The sequence below is a fragment of the Thunnus maccoyii genome, chromosome 19, assembly GCF_910596095.1.
Source record: "Thunnus maccoyii chromosome 19, fThuMac1.1, whole genome shotgun sequence".
NCBI lineage: Eukaryota > Metazoa > Chordata > Actinopteri > Scombriformes > Scombridae > Thunnus > Thunnus maccoyii.
In genome coordinates this window covers 10,339,706-10,354,646 of record NC_056551.1, presented here as the reverse complement: position 1 = coordinate 10,354,646, position 14,941 = coordinate 10,339,706, and the positions used below count along the sequence as shown (strand labels likewise).

The window sequence follows — 14,941 nt, the reverse complement described above, 5'->3', positions numbered from 1 at the left end:
TCTAGGGGCAGTGCGGGCCAATCGCAGAGGAGAAGTCGAAAAATCGAAATCTTCGAGGATTCTGATTGGCTGGCTCACCGTCCGTCGATTCTTTCTCTTCAACCACAGCCAGGAGCAGCAAATGTTTTTGTTGGAGAGCTGAAATATGGAAGGTGTAAGGTTTCCTCCCGGAATGTGTTTGTGTGTGTGGCTGTAAGTTGGTCTCAGTTACTTAAAATCAAGGCATTGCGAGGGCATAAGCTCCCAAGCTGTTTTATTTCGTGTTTATAAAGTTTAATGTCGTAAATTATGTCACTAAGCATCATGGTGGGATTCAGGGGTTTTCCTTACCTGCCTTTGGCTGCCTTTAATTTCTGTACTGTATGAAAATCAGATGGAAGAGCCTGGAAACTTGCTTTGATAATGGTAATCCTTAAAAATGAATATTTTGTTGATTTAAAGCTCAATTTTTTCTTTATTTTGGCCTCTTAAAAGCATAGGAGAAAACAGAAGCCCAACATCTGACATATTTCACCTTATACAGTTAGTATGACTTTATTAAATTCAGACACAAGTGTACATCCAGCTGAGCAATTTTAACATTCATTAGTTGTGTGTCTACCAAATGACGAATGTCTTAATATTCACTCTACTTATTTTTAGTTCTGTTTTCATTTCTGCCACCAACTCCTGCGGGAAATACCTGTCTCTTTAGTTGATAAATGCTCCAATATGTTCAGAGCTTATTTGCTGAGTTTGTGGGCCAGAAAACAAAAACTGCCAAATTCAGTGATAATTATCTACAGGTTCATCACTGCAAGCAACGCCTTTTCATATTACACATAGTTGTCAGTATAAAATATAATGATAATGCAGATATCATTTCTACTTGGTAATGCAGTTGAAAGCAGGATTAATGAAGTTTGGTCGGTGGCGTGTTCATGTTCTATAGTGATAAGCTCCAAAATCCAAGATTTCAGACTCTGAGTTAATTTTTAACCCTTTTGTAGCACTTTATGACACTTTTACATACAAATGTTTGTGCGTAAGGGTGCAGTATGATGAGCACACTTTCAATCCACGTTTGACCATTCATACGCCACTGTTACTCACAGGTAAGTATACTTGGTCATAGCTGTTCATGCAAGAACAGGATTTGTAACTGTACCTGCATTTTTGTATAAACAGTTATTTACGGTAGTGTTTATACTATTCAACACAGGGGATAGTAAAGGCAAAGTGATCATTTAGTAGATTTTTCTTCATTTGTAGGAACTGCATTAATTGCATGTTGTTGCATTAGCTTTTTAGATCAGCCATGATGACTGATTGTTTTGATATCCAGTGGGGGTTTTTGAAAGGATTTCACAAGCCCACAAGGTTGGGGAAATTACCCAACCCAAAACACAAAGTCAGCCCTAAATTGAAGTGAAAACAAGAAGATTATCAAAAGTAGGTTTTCATGTAAGAACAGGAATATGTTCATTGAATCCCGTTCTACTTTCATGCAGTCTTTTGGTCCAATGTGGGTCTTACACCTAGGCACTGGCAGGGTTAGAACAGGCTTACTAGGAGCAAAATTCACTGAACACATTTTTTTTACCTTGTCAGAGTATAAAAACACACCTCATCTCCTTTTCTAAATGTTTAGAATATACTCTAAATATATATACTATCGCTCTCTCCAGCAGTCTAATTTTCCCTGAAATATGGTAATTAAAGCAAGGTGGGTGCACTCCATACCCACCCCCTCAACTACCACTGCACCGCTGCCATCCACCTCAGCCCAGTCCAGTCCTTTTCATTGCGTAAACATCAAATTACATAAACACTGCGTTTGATTTACAATACGACCGAGCCCAGAAGTTGTGGGCGGCGCTCATTTTTTTGATCACTGACGCCTCTTACATTCTGACACATCACTGCTCAGGCGAGAATAGCTGATCTCTGAGCCTTTCAGGCTGCAGGGGTTTCTCATTACAATAACCCAACTCCTACACCAGGCACCCAGGCACACAGTTTCCGGCTGCACTTGGCCGTGCGTGGATCACAGATGCATTGAAACAAAAATACACCCATGCACACACACGCACACGCATCCCCTTCCGGTGGTACTTCACCGTGGCGACGCACGGTGAGGGCCCTTATGGGATTTGGCTTTTCGATTGGCTGCTTGACGCCCACGGCCGCCAGAGAGCTATTGAGGAAGACTTCCTGTCAGAGTGGTGTATGAAATCAAGGATGTCAATGTAAATGAGATCAACGTCAGTTGGTGGTTAGCATGATGTTACCATCACTACCACTGCGACCCAAAATATTTGTTTTATCAGTGTGTCTGGCATACTTTTACTTTTATTTTTATGTGCTGAAGAATTCATTCCAAAGTAGATTTGGCATCCATGTGCCACCATATATACAGTACCATGTTCATGTGATGTTGTGAGTTTGAATACCACCCTGCATGTTTGTCGTACCCCCTTCTGTTCATAATCCCAACTAGGGCTGCAACTAACAATTATTTTCATTATCAGTTAATATGTCGATTATTTTCTCGATTAATCGATAAGTCATTTGGTCAGTAAAATGTCAGTTACTGTTTCCCAAAGCCCAAGGTGCAACTTCAAATGTCTTGTTTCTCGAACAACAGTCCATAACCAAAAACATTCAATTTATGATCATAGAAGAATAAAAACAGAAAATATTCACATTTAAGAAGCTGAAACCAGAGTTTTTGTATGTAATGTCAAAATGATGAATTGATTATCAAAATAGTTGGCAATTAACTTTCTGTTGATCAACTAATCAATTAATCAACTAACTGTTGCAGCTCTATTCTCAACTGTCACTTTCTGTTGAAATCTTCAATGAAATAATGAATTAAATTAGTTTTTGTGTTCTTAAACACATCTTATGTCACACTTTTAGACCAGTTGTCATTGTATGGCAGCAAATGACTGATAAATGAAATTGTCTCAGGCTTATAATGGTTTCCAAACATAACAAAAAAGAATGGGGGATTCACTATATTTGAAGTATGACTTAATTACTTAATATTCTAATAACAAGAGAGAATATAATAATAGGAAAACAGAATTTAACATCCTGTAGGATTCAAACTGAGGCTGCATGGTTGCAGAGGCTTAATTGTTAAAATGAAAGTTTAACCAATTAAGTTTAAGTTGTTTCTTGTTTCCCATCCGTCAGCATTGTCCAGCTGACAGATGGGGAATTAATGAAGTCACAAAAGTTCATCTTAAAATTACTCTGTGTCCATTTGAACTGATGTGCAAGCATTTGGTGTAAAGGTCACTGTGTTCAAGTTGGTTCAAGTATCTATGCAAACTACACAAACATAACACTCATCACCCTGCCAACACATCTCACACACACACTCACACATAGACAGATAACGCCTCAGATGTTTCTTATTTTCCCATTATTCATCAAAACTCAAGCTGATGTTGAAAGTATCAGCAGGAGAAACAATGACTGAACAAAGAGGGAGTCTTGCCCTTGATTCTTTGTCACCAAGACAACAAATACTGAGTTTTCCGAACTTTCTGTACTTCTTTATTTGAGGAAAATTGGTGAAATCTGATGTAATGTTATTGTAACTTCACTATACTCTAAAATTACAAAAAAGGGACATTAAGTATAGAACAGGTTGGTTTATAGTTGAAATGAGAATGTCTGTGACTTTTTTTTTATTGCATTGGAGTTGCACTTTGTCTTATAGGTCCGGCCTGCACCTCACATACAGCTGATGTGGCTCACTGTTCCAGTATATGTCATAAACATTATTCATGTGTTCCTGTATGCTCTGCCAATAAAAATGTCAGTTCCCGAATACAAAGATGTAGTTCATGATGATCCCTGACACTCTGACAGTCATCATGGGAGTCAGTCATGAGTGACGAAAAATCATCTTACAGAGAAATGATGAAATTACAAGAAAAATGCATGATCTTCAAGAATTGTTATTCACCTTTATACAGATCAGAAAAAAGGCAGATTTAATATCTTTTAAAAACTGTAGATTGAGCTACCATCCATTGTAAGACAAATGGCCAATATAGTTTATTGTCTTATACAGATTCTCTAATTACAGGGAGTTACCAGTTTATTAGCTACACCTGTACATTGTAATGCAATACAATACACCAGCGTTGCTTAATAAAGCTCATAAGTTTAGATCAGCAACGATTCGTCGATTAGTTGATAGACAGGCAATTAATCAGCGACTATTTTGCAAATCGATTAATTGTTTCGAGTTTACTTCCAACTCTGTAAAATAAATCTATATCTGTTTTCAAAGTTTAGAGCAAACAGCACGCTGCTTAAGCTTAAACCCAGATGCCAAAAAACATTGAGTTCAAAGGTTTCTGTCCGGAATAGTGTTTTGGATTTCAGGGAAATGGTGACAAGGACAAAACAAATGATGTCAGCCGCCACCAGCAGCAGCAGCAGACCTATGTGCCGTAGTGAGTGTGGGTGGGATTATACAGTGACAGCTGGGTGAGATCATTATGGTTTGGGGAAAGGGGGGGTGGGGGAGATAAGACGGGGGAGAACCCGAGAATCGGGGGAGGGGGAGGCAGAGGGGACGGGGTATAATGGGTGTTGGGGCAGAGGGGTGGGAGGCGGGCTTAGCATGGCTTTTATGGTGACATTCTTTTCTCTGAGGAATGCATGCGCTCTTATGTTGTGAAAAAAATGTAAGAATTTCAGCATAGAAAGTAATAATCCAGCAGCATAATTACGCTAACATTACAAGCATGGAAGACATGAAGCGAGAGTTAAGTATTAGGACAGTTCAGGTTGACAGGAGTAGTTGATATGTGAATATGATGAAGGGGGATGAGGGGAGAGGAGGGGTGGGTTGAGGGGGGGGGGGCAGGAAGATGGGTGACTCACAGGCTTCCAGTAAGAGGTCTGACTCAGCTACTGGAAGCCCCCTGACCCAGTCTGGAGACAATATGTGGCAAATAATCTATGTCTTTCACTTTGCTGGAGAAAAGAGATCGTAAAGGTCATAAAACTATGAAAAAAGCACACAAGGAAATATGTTGGCCAACCAACAGCTGTCACCACTTTTGCTTTTTCTAGGGTTAGGGTTAAAATGTATGCAGCACTTGCATACAGGTCCTCGTAAAGTAAAAGCAATAGAGTTTGAACAATGCAAAGTATACACATTATTTTTTGGAGTGTGTTTCTAAGTTTCAATATTTGTCAGCAGAGACAGATTTTAATAGGTTGTTATGTCTTGTGTATCTCCCCCAGCAATCAACAACAGGGAGCCCGAGAACAGTTTCACTTTGAGACACTTCGATTTCTCAAAAACACTTCATGAATCATGCATGTCTTCATCGTCTCCCCACTACTGAATAGAAACAAAACCTCAACACATGCACAGTACCCCCACCCCCCCCCCCTTTTATTGATTTGTTCATTGTTCTTGTCACTCTCTCATACTGAGTCTGCTCTGCTCTTTCTTTGAAGTGATCCATCTTTATGCTAAACCCCCTGACTGTGAATCACGTTCCTATAGAGACTCTATAAGATGGGAAGCAAGTGGATCGCTTTTACCCACGGCAACAGTAACCATGTAATGGCAGGGACTGCTGATCACAAGTGCCATTGTGAGTCATGACTGGTGGACAGCTGATCTCTAGGCTATGCCAAGTTTTACAGCGTATTAAATGTTCTTTTGTTTTTTATTTAGTGAAACAACAAGGAAAATGCAGGTTTTTGGTTACATAATTGATGACTAAGGTTTGAGCGTCAGTTGTCATCTGTGTGTGCTTTCTCCTGCTGTTAAGAACTTGTTCCAAACACATAAAAAGCATTCATCCGAGCAAGAACGGTTCTTGAATTGTGCTTTGTAGTTTAAGGTTTTCTGTATGGTTTGGATCCTGTTCTCAATCCTAAAAAAACTGTACCACAGTTAACCAGGAAGAGGAGTGACACTTGCTGTTATTTGAGTTCATGCGACATTGTTGTCACAAGGTTATATAACCAAACTGAAAGAGGAAACAAACCAGAATTCAAGCACACCACTCTGCTTATGGTGAAATCACACCCTAAGTGAGAATCAACTGACCAACTGACTCAAGTTAAAGAAAATAACCGTTGAACAGGACTGCAGATTTGAGGAACTAATTGGTTTTTCCTGTCCTCTGACTATATGCCAAAAAGACACAAAGTCCTAGTCTTCCTCACCTTCTCCTTCCTCCTCTTCCTCTTGTAGCTTTTACCCGCCCGACTCTCCATGTGGGAGTCCTGTGATGGTTGCTGGTGATTGATGATAGTCGGACAGAGGGCCTGTTTCCTGGATGTGAACCTAGCTTCCATGTCACACACACAGATATCCTTTGAGGATGGGAGGTACACACACACACACATACACATACATGACCTACACTGACATAGACGCACAGACTATACCTTACTTCCTCTTTGGATAGAAAAACCGCACATTCCTTACGTTGACCTACATCTGCTTTTCATTATTATTCCACAACCAGTAAGAGACTAAACCAAAAGTAAAAATATTTTTATATCTAAAGGTGAAATGTCACTTAATTTAAACTTATTTTTCTAATAATTTTTTGATGTTGGAGGCTTTTTAAGTGGCTCCACCTGTGCGAATATGCAGTTAAAGTATGCAAAATCACATTACAGTAATGTGAGCATATGAAATACGATAAGTACCTGTGAAAAGACGTCAAGTGGGTATCTGCCAAATGCTATAAACTGACTTCCAACTACTCCATGAAAATTTTCTCTGCTGTGAATCACAGCAGAGAAAATTCCAACAGAGACCAAACCTCAGTCATGCTGTAGCGTAGTGAAGGCCAACTTAAGCATTGAGCTCTTAGAGTATGTTTTGTTTCTCCTGAGGGAAGACAATTTGCTCAGTTTTGATGATGTAACTTATTGTGTTTTTCTTTCTTGTTTTCTTTTGTAAGGGAAATATAGACCAGTAGTGGACAATGAAAATGCTACCATCAGTCATGACTTGCACTATTTTGTGCTCATACAGTAAAAGAAACTTGCACACTTTCCTGGGAGTAAATGAGAAACCGAGTTTTATTTTTAAAAATATATGTAGGATGTTGCCTTATCGTGCATATGTGCAATGTAAAGGCCTGATTGTGGCTCACAAGCAGTTCACATCTCTCCTCTCACTCTTTCTCCTTGTTCCTCCTGGTCTCAATTGTCCCTCTTATGACTCTATTTACCATCTAATTAAAGCTGACATCCCATGAAAAGTAAATATTTAAAAGGAGCCGGTGAAACCTATATTAGTGTAGCTGTTTTTAAAAGCAAAGGCAGAGCGTAGGCACTCTTGGATTTCTTTCAGTTCTGTATCTGTATGAAATGCCCACTCTGCTGCCTCCCAGTCCTCCCAATAAAGCGTTAAACCCGGTAGAAGTCTGAGGTGGGATGTGAGCGGCCCACGCTCTTACTAAAAACAAAAGTAAAGATACATCTGGGAGCAAGCGCAGTCTGCAAGTGTTTTGATTTACTTCTGTAATTTCACTGTAGCTCCGGTGGTTTTACTGTAAACCACTCCTACACTGTCTGCAGATGTGGCACTAGATGTAGTGGGAGGGAATGTATTTGTAATGTGTGTGTGTGTGTGTGTGTGTGTGAGTGAGTGTGCCTGCGTGCTCTACTACATGTCTAAACTTTATCAGGAATTCTGTTGGTGTTTTCAAAGGAAACTGACTTCACTTTTCACAATTGTTGACCAATCACTCTCCCTTTTCCAGGACAATTGCAGAAAAACTTGCTACCTTTCACGTCTTCACAATGACTCTGTCTCTGCATGCTCCTAATTGATCATTGTTCTGTCAGTTGAAGGAAAATTCAGAGTGCAACAAGGTCTGGTTTTTCTATAGCCTATTTGATTGAGAAACTAGTGCACAGGATTCTTATTTCACATCCAAGAGGGAAACCTCATGGTATTTTTGAAACATGTCCAGTCAAAATGGCAATTACATATTGTAGACAGAAATATGACAATTACATTCCTCCACCACGAAAGAAGCATGTAAAACATATGTAACCTACAGAATTTTCATAAATGACACAAAATATTTTTGTCTGATGATTAGATAGCAACACTTAATCTACAGCTTTGCTAGCGACTCTGTGAGGCTGTACTTAAATCGGCTATAATCGATATTTTCTATAATCTCAACATATGAAATAACATTGTATAATGTGAGAGGCTTCGCTCATAGTGATGAACCTACAGAGAATTATCACCAGCTCCCTTTGGCTATAAGGAGCTTCATAGCGAGTTTTAGTTAATCGTTAAGCTTTCTGGCTGCAACTTTACCATTTCAGTTCACTCTCGCCGCTCTTATAGAATTGTTTTTGGTCGTATCAGTCAGCTGTTTTCAGAGTAAAGGTCTAAAAGCCCGACTGTACACTACCTTCTCAGCATCAAATGGCAAACAGCTACAGTTAGCACCTAGCTGGTGAAAATAGTGAAGCATTTAGCATCTAAAGAGCCAGATATTTCCCTCAGGAGTTGGTAGAGATCAAAAACAGAGCTAAAGAGTGACTCAGATTCAGCAGATGGCCAGAATCATTACTCCAAATGAATGATACTGTTGCTCCATAACTGCTGGATGTGTAAATATGCTACTGTTTGCTAACTAGTTCGCGATATTAACTAAAAGGTGATGACACAGTGTGTCAAAGTTGTGTTGTGGCCAAGAAAATCTGTTATTGCAGCACAGTAGCGCTTTGAGCTAAATGCTAACTTTAGCATTCAAACATGCTCACAATGACATCGATAGCATGCTGATTAGCACTGAACACAAAGTACAACTGAGGACAAGCTAAACAAAAATCACAAATTACCATTTATTCTGAGGAGAACATTGATATCTGCACCATATGTCATTGAAATCCATCCAACAACTGTAGACATTTCACTCAACACCACAAATGTTAACCTCATGCTGGCACCAGAGGAAAAGTCAGGAGATTACCAAAGTCAGTCAATCGAACCGCCAACCCTGCCATCTGTGGAAGCTATCTCCTGATCGACAGCTGCTAGATAAAAAGTTGCGAGATGAAAATTCAGGGGATCACCATAATCAGGATGATTCATCCTCTAGGGACCATGAATGTTAATGGCATTTTACTTCCATCTCTGTTTGTCACTGTTTGCCTAATTGTTTTTGCATAATTTTTAGACAATATCATGGCTTGTTGTGATGTTGTACACATGTATTTTTTAAAAAACCTTGTCCAATCACTAGAGTGTACTTATTTTTCATCACTGTCTCCTAGCATCATTATATTATAACAATCAGTAGAGCAGCTGGACATTGTTGCTCACGCTCTTTTCATTCCTCTACATAATAAGATGGATATAACATCTAAATTCATCCCAGTGACTGCATGCAAACCGTAAACATTGAATGAGAAGAATGCAAAGGAATCTGAAGGCATCCTGGACTTTCTATTCATACTGTCAAGGATTTGCGAAAAACAAACTTGTTTTCACCCAGGAGCTGTATTGTTTCTGCACGTGTTGTTGTGCGGCTGATGAATTCAGCGCCCAGTTGAGAACAGAGCAGCTGAAAGTGTTTATGCTGGCCCTTTAGGTGCAGGTGCACAATTGAGCCCCAGGGAAGGAAATGGAGGGGAGGGGTTTGAATGTGACACAAACAGGAAACAAGCTTTGTGTTCCCTCTTGTTCAGCAGTGCACGAGAAAGGTTTATAACTCTGCACTTTTGCAAGCTACTTTGTAGGCTTATCTAACACAATATCCTTTGCCAGGAGCTTGCATAACAGGCACTGGTGAAACATATTAACCTACTAAATTCAATCCTTTTTGAATCTGTCATTGATCAAATTTTTATCTTCAGCAAGACTTTTATGGTACGTGAATCCAGACATGAGTTTAATGGGAGCACTGGGCAAAATGCCAATGGAGGTTCAGGACGTGCCTCTTGAATTCAAAAAAGCAATGCAAAGTAAGGCCTTTTTTTTAAGCACGTTCACGTTCTGTTTCTCGTCAAATATGGCTCCTCGGCCCAAACAGATCTTGCTTGTGTGTTCTGGGTCAGAAACAAGCAAATACACCGCCTGAAGCAGTAAAACTGTAAGCACCACATAATGTTGCCAGCAGTAGTACGAAAATGCTAGCCAGTGTAAACAACTGGATAACATTAAATAAAACAGCCAGTATGGTAGCAAAATAAGAATAAAACTTGTCAGAGGGATGGACACTTGAATGCCGGACTGACGACTCGAAAACCTGATACCAATTTCTACCAAAACATAATCTGCATTCATACATAATCTGCAAAATTCAGTTATTTTTTTAGGGACAAGTTATTTATCTCCTTTACTTAAGAGAACTTACAATATCATCCATCCATCAAACCTTAAAGTTTATGCTGTGAATGCATTAATGTTCAGACTAACTATATAGGTCTGTATGTCCAGGGAACAGGGTGTGTTTTTCTTGTGTGTCCAAGGGATGTCCTACACGGTGTGGGAACAGGTCACACCCCTGAACAGGAAAGACATTAGGAACAGCAAGCGTGTTGGGGGAGAGGGAGACAGGCCGAGGAGAGGGGGGCTTTCAGGGAAAGGAGGAAACCAAAAGAGAACACCCTCAACTTTTCATTCTCACAACAAAACCCCTCCCTCTGCCCCTTCCCCACTCTCCTCCTCCTCCTCTCCCAACAAGTGCAAAGTGTCCCTCCTCAACAATAAGTGCACTGCAGCATAGCACAACAACAAATAGTGCGTCACTAACGAGTCACGGCAAACATTCCTGCCTGTCTGCGTTTGCGTGTTGTCCAATTATTCCCGCCGCTTCTCCCCGGACTTCAAATGTGTTTTGGGACAGACAGTTTGTTATGGGAGGGGTCCTCTGTGTGTTTAGTTCTATTTTTTTTTCTCCACACATTTTCGAGGGTTTACTGTCTGACTCTGGAACAATTGATTTTGTTGTGATTGTGTTGGGTTTTTTTTGTCTCAGCTTGACCTGAAAAATGTTGTTTTGCAGATGATTGTGTGATCCTTTGTAGTAACTGATATTACAAGAATTTTGAGACAATTTGTGGGCTAAACCGCAAAGCAGTTTGATTGTAACAAACAGTAGAAGTGGTTGTTAATGGTTAATTCCAGCCTTTAGAGTTTATCCAACTCAATTCAAATTTGTTTCATAAGTTTGAAGATGTTTTCAGTTCTTAGATGAGCATAGAAGAGTAATTTTCACACGAACATCAGCATAATTGAACATAAGGTTTTCATATAACAGTAACAACAGCGACTTGTGACCTGAATCTGGGCCACAAATGGCTCTTCTGTAAACACTAGTGCAAAAAGGGAGGGAAGAGTTTGCTTGTTTTTAGAACGAAGTGCCACTCCAGCTTCTCTCGTGGGAGTGATTCATTCCTGTAGCAAGAAAGAGAGACAGCAGAGGAACAGAAAGAGTGGAGAGAGAGAACAGGGAAACCAAGTAATAGCTGGATAAACAGTTTCTACTAGGTATTTCCGAATTGAAGCAAACTCATATTACATAAGAGCAAAATTTGTGATCACTGGAAAAACAGTTACATAATAAGTATTGTCAGTACATTTATGATAGGAACAACATAATACAAAAGTTAGGTTACTAAAACCACCTGTAGTTGAGCCTGATTTATTGAAATTTTTTAGGTTTTAAAATGCAAGAAATGCATGAGAATCCCCAGCAGGGATGGCAGACTCAGGACCAGAAACACCAAATCAAATGACTGAATGAATTAAATGACTATGATGTGAAAAAGTTGCTGGTACTACTGATCTCACTGAGAATCAACTCATACTGAGGCGCTGTTTAGGTTTAAGACGATTTTAGCTCATAGATTTGGTAAGTCACTCTGTGTGGTTGAGTGCCTCTAGCTCTCACTAATTCACTAATATAGAGCTGTAGGCAGCTATAGCTGCTCCATGCCTAACGTACACCTCCCAGTAGGAACAAACAAAGTGGCATCCAGAAGTTGATCTAGCAAATCAAAGAAACAGCAACAGTTTTTCTCAGAGTTAGGTTGTCCAAACAAAAGGTAAAAGCTGCTGTATGTATTGAGAGACTTTCTGCCTCCTTATGGGTAAAAATTCCTTAACACAACTAACATTTTGCTTTTATATGACAAACATGTGTGAAAATATTGTGCTCAAGCCATGTTTTTGTTCCATACTCCTTTTATTTTGGAAGAACTCTTCACGCTATTCTTATGCGCAACACATGATCAGAGTTTATCTTGCAAAATTTTGACTGTGTCGATAAACAAGGAGCGATGCCTTTAAGGCCTCCATGGGTCACTGGCTTCACAACAGTAACTATAATCACATTGAAGCATGTTGGGAGGCAAGTTTCAGTAAACTGTGGAGGAGAAGTAATGTGAAGGAGGAAAATTCCAGTGAATGAGTTCATATAGTGGCTTATTTTTGTATTGGAGCAGAACTCAATTATAAGCCCCCATGAATTAGACAGTTTGGATGACAACAATGGCTGATTCATATCTAACTCACTTAATGACCAGGTTGCCTCTGACCCCAGTTTTTGTCCATGACTCTCAATCGTGGACTCCTAATTAGTTAAACTTTACAATTGGCTCTTTCATATCCCCCAGACCCTGCATGTCTTCCCAGGCTTACTGTTGTTTTTTTAAAAAAAGACAAGACGGTAGGGAGTTGTTGTTGTACTAGTTGTGCTAGTTTAGCTGGGAATGGAGGAATCTCTGACGTCCAGGTTTAAAAACTGTGGCAGGGTGGAGCCTTACTTAATGCATAGTTAAGATCTTTGTCTATCCAGTTGTGAGGTGTTAAAGGGCATAAATAGTAACTTTATCTGCATGTCGAAAGATCTGTTAAACCTGTTGGTGTGCTGCAGAAAATACATTTTAATAATTTAGCTGTGTTTAGCAATTTTGGTGTATTTATTTACTTAAATCAAGATAAATTTTCTACATTTCATCTTTGCATTCTGGTGTGATGATAAATTGATTGTAAAGAGTGAATTAGTGATAAAAGAAAAAAAGTTGAATGTTTAATTTAGGTTTAGCCTGGAGATATTTCTCTACTTTGTGTGTTTTCCAGGCAATCTCAGCATCTATTCAAATTCTGTCTCAGCACATTAAATTTTATGATCATGTTTAAGCAGCACGCTGTCTTTTTATTCCAGGAATACAAAAGGGCAACCCCTCCTACAAAAATAGCTTTTGGTGAGTGAATCGTACACTGAGAAATAGTATCACCATAGATAATCCAGTTAGACGTTGCATGGGGAAAGATCACACAAAAGCTTCATCGAGAGAGACCAGATATTAGCTTTGGGTGCAGCACATGATATGTAACGCATTTCCTGTTTTTAAACTCACAAACAAATCTCATCTGTTTTTAAGACCCACCAGCAAGAACACTGGTCTCGAAGGTTTGAAATGTTTGAAAACTACCCAACCGCAAAGTTGTGACAGCCCGTCCTGTGCATGACATTGATAACATGAAATGTGTGTTGTGAATATGTGCTTGAAAGACAAGCTTAGTGCGTGAAACAATGAACCGTGTCTGTCATCTTTTAGTTTGAGCGCATGTTGTTGTGACTAGGACAGAGGCAGTGACTCAGACGATGTTTTGCTTAGAAGTGTTTAATGATGTTAAATCGTGCGATGAGCTGCGGGGTCAAATGGCCTGGCGGTGAGTCAGACCAGCAGCTGCTGGCAGCCATTGTGTTTAGGGACTGACCTTTGTCACAGTGTTTAAATGAGAACACAACAGTACACAGCTGATTGTGTGATATTGTGTCAGGAGGGAACAGTGTGTGAGCGAGGGAGAGAGCAAAATGTGTAATAAAATGTATTTGTGATTTGAAAATGTGCACACATGCTTTTATGCTTGTTTAAGTGTGTGTGCTCTAAGTGTTAAGTACTCGAAAATTGAGATCAGACAAAGAGCAAGATGCAATTTCCTCATGTACTTCTATTGAAGAGATTTCGGAAGACAGTCACATCTCCTACTTGTGTCTTCATAGAGCTGTACATGGAAAAAGAGGCTTTCTTCCAGGCTTTCTTCCATTTTTTCAACTTTCCACTTTGGAAAAAAAAAAAGAAGAAAACATTGGAAGACAACCAAAGGTCGTTTCCTCTCATCCCTTCCCATCCTTCCCTGCCCTACACTTTCCCTTCCCATCAGTCCTCACTGTGAGTTCTGATCTGCAGATGTTGCCTGTCTTTGTTTTTTCAGAAGCGTCCACGTTTTATAGGTGGGTAAGGAGGAGAGGAAGATGAATGTAATTGTAAGACAACAGTTGGGATGTGAGCCAGTGGATGTGATTGTAAAGTTGAATTCATTTTATCATCTTAAAGGTATCCTTTTTCACTGAAGACATTTGGACCTTGACATTTTGGAAGGGAAAGCTCGGGTGTAATTAATAACATTAATGATCTGCCTGTTCAAGGGTTCTAGTATCGCACATGAAGGCTCACTGGGACACTTCGAGCTGAGCCATCCATCGTTGGTGTTATTAGTTCCACCCGTGCTTTTCCTGCAATTACAAGTCAAAATGTCTGAAGGAATCACCACTGAAGATTCCCCAAAGTATCTTAGATTTTTGTTCTCTCTTTTACTTATTGGCCTGTTGGAGTCCTGTTCTTAAGTGTGTGTGAGAGAGAGTCTACAATTCCTGCAAACAGACAAGGCTAGATCCAAAATAACAGACTGATAGGATGAAGAGAGTGTGTCTGTTTCCTGTTCTTTTTTTCTCAGATAAGTGCCGCTCAGCTAAAGATAGTGTAGCAATGGCACTGCTTGTCCATTGTTTCCTACTTTTTTCACCATAATCACTCCTTATCGTATCTTATCTTTTATTATCTTATCCTGTAATTGTGAATAAAATTGCTTCTTCTCATCTCTTGCTGTTTCTTATTATGTCTTTTCTTC

At 39.6% G+C, this 14,941-nt stretch overlaps 1 protein-coding gene across 4 annotated transcripts in view; it reads left to right on the top strand.

Annotated features, from left to right (window-relative positions):
• Nucleotides 1-103: 103 nt before the first annotated feature.
• LOC121885278 (chondroitin sulfate proteoglycan 4-like) overlaps nt 104-14,941 on the top strand; it is a 39,783-nt gene continuing 24,945 nt past the window's right edge. The window contains exons 1-3 of one of the 4 annotated variants that reach the window (XM_042394575.1): nt 104-192; nt 5,528-5,618; nt 6,227-6,363. The gene's annotated coding sequence lies outside the window, so the exon portion shown is untranslated. Of the gene's footprint in view, nt 193-5,478; nt 5,619-6,226; nt 6,364-14,941 lie in introns of all 4 variants that reach the window. The other 3 variants (XM_042394576.1, XM_042394577.1, XM_042394578.1) reach the window with 3 other exon arrangements.